Below are 2,383 nucleotides of genomic sequence, written 5' to 3'. Positions count from 1 at the left end.
TCGGCTGGATTTAACCTCCTAGGAAGAGATTTACAGGCTCTCCTAGGTTTGGGTGCTCTCCCCGTGGACGGAGAAGTGTGAGTCCACCTCTGTGCTCTGAAGGAGGAGGATGAACGGCAGATTGACGAGAGAGTCTGGTATAAGAAGGGAAATCGAGGAGGTCTGGACATCCCACCTTGACACATCAGTGTCAACAATATTCTGTAAAAAAGAAATAGGAGCAGGTGTAGTCCATCCGGCTCGTCGTGCCTGGTCCGCCATTCAACGTGATCACCTCCACCGACCTGCCTTTTCCCCATATCCCTTGATTTCCTTACCATGTAAACCTCGTCTGAAACATATTGACTGAGGTCACTTCCACTGTCTCAATGGGAAGCCAATTCCACAGATTCACCACCCTTTGGGAAAAGCAGTTCCTCCTCATCACTGTCCTAAATCTACTACCCTGAATCTTGAGGCTCTGTCCCTTAGTTCTGGTCTCCCCTACCAATGGAAACAGGTCACCTACCTCTATTTTATCGATGCCTTTCATAATTTTATGTGTTTCTATAAGATCACCCCCCCCCCCACATTCTACTAAATTCCAGGAAGGAGACCGGAACTGCACGCAGCACTCCAGATGTGGCCTCACCAGTAGCTTGTGCAATTTGCAGTATAACCTGCCAGCTGCTAAATTCAATCCCTCCAGCAATAAAGGCCAACATTCCAATTGCTTTCTTGATAGCTTGCTGCACCTGCAAACCAACCTTATGCAATTCATGCTCAAGCCCTCCCAAGTCTTGCAGCGTGCTGCCGTGAAGTTGCTGGCTATCTAAATAGTATTCTAATTTTCCATTTTTCCTTCCAAGGTGGATAACCCTTCCAGGGTTTCTCAAAGTACTACTACAGTTAATGAAGTACCTTTTTGATAATTAAATAAAGTAGGAATTTTTTTTGTCAAAGGTAATGTTCAGTTTAATAGGGCATTACATAGCCCTGTTTTTAAATAAGCATCACTCTCTGTGCAGGTATGAGACAGAGATTGGAAGAGATAAAAACTATTTGTTGGTTAATGGCAGAAAGGAGTGCCAAAGCTTATTACATAAAAAGAAATACAATTTCTAAAAAAAACCTCTCCAAAGCAATTTACTGCCATTTATGGTGTTTAGACGGCTGGCACGTAATGGCACAATCACGGACAGTCTTAAAAGGAATGTGCATGAATTTTGAGTCAATTCTTGCACCGTGAGTTATCCTGTGGGACCCCTCCAACTTTTTGGAGGAAGCCTGCAGTGTACATCGTATCGGAAGAATCGTTGGCGGTCATCCACTCCACTGCACATCCAACCTCCGGGACTGTTGCACTCAAGGTACTTACAGTCTAAAAAGGCACCCAGTGAGAACGGACACACGGGCAGTAATTATGTTAATTTTTTCCGTGATTTTTCCTGACATTGCAGTCTAAAAACCATAAATGAAGTATTGTCAGCATGTAGTTAGAGCAGGACAGCACAGCCACAGACCTAGTGTCCACTGTTCTGTTTTGGAAACGTAGCAGTTCAATGTATCAACTTGCAGAAAAAGCAGAGTGATAATGATGAGATTATCTGTTTATTGGTGCTGTTTCCATCGTGGTCAGAAAAGTGCTCTTTCTCTTCAAAATAATGCTAATGGTCGGTTCAGCAAACTTTGGAGTATTGTGTGCAGTTCTTGGTCACGGTGCTATTGCAAGGATATGATTAAGTTTCAAAGGTGCAGAAAAGATTCGCGGGATTGTTGTGTGGACTGAAAGGCTCGAGACTGGGACTGTTTTCCTCAGAGTGAAGGAGACCTTACAGATGACTATAAAAATTATGAGAGGCCTACAAAGGGAAGATAGTCTTTTTGCCAGGGTTGGAGTGTGTGTAAAATTAAAGGGAACAAGTTAGGATGAAAAGGGAAGGATTTAAAGGCATCTGATGGACACGTTAGGCCATTTCAGATAGGCCCAAAAGTCGGGATGTAAAGGCGGAGAAACTCCGCCAAAACACATAATCACCCACCTTTCTGAATTTGTGGAGGTGGTCTCCGAGCCGCATATTCCAAACCCTCTCTGAGAGGGATAATGTCCGCAGCGCAGCCCTCCGCCGATCGATCTAAATGTACAGCCATGCTAAGCGGCTGTTTAGGAGTAGATTGATGATGCTGTCAGCCCACGTCCCATCTCCCCACTCACCCCTCTCCCTCCATGTCAGGGAAAGCGGGAAGCCCTCGGGGCAGTCAGGGCAGCAGGGGCTGTCAGCAGCGGTGGTCGGGGCAGCGGGAGCTGACTGTGTGGACTGTCAGTGCAGCGGGGACCCTTGGGGTAGTGGGAGCTGTCAGCGAGGACTGGCGGGTCAGTGGGGGCCATCAGGGGGTGTCCAAT

The sequence above is a fragment of the Narcine bancroftii genome, chromosome 5 (assembly GCF_036971445.1).
Source record: "Narcine bancroftii isolate sNarBan1 chromosome 5, sNarBan1.hap1, whole genome shotgun sequence".
Lineage (NCBI taxonomy): Eukaryota > Metazoa > Chordata > Chondrichthyes > Torpediniformes > Narcinidae > Narcine > Narcine bancroftii.
This window is presented reverse-complemented; position numbering follows the sequence as displayed.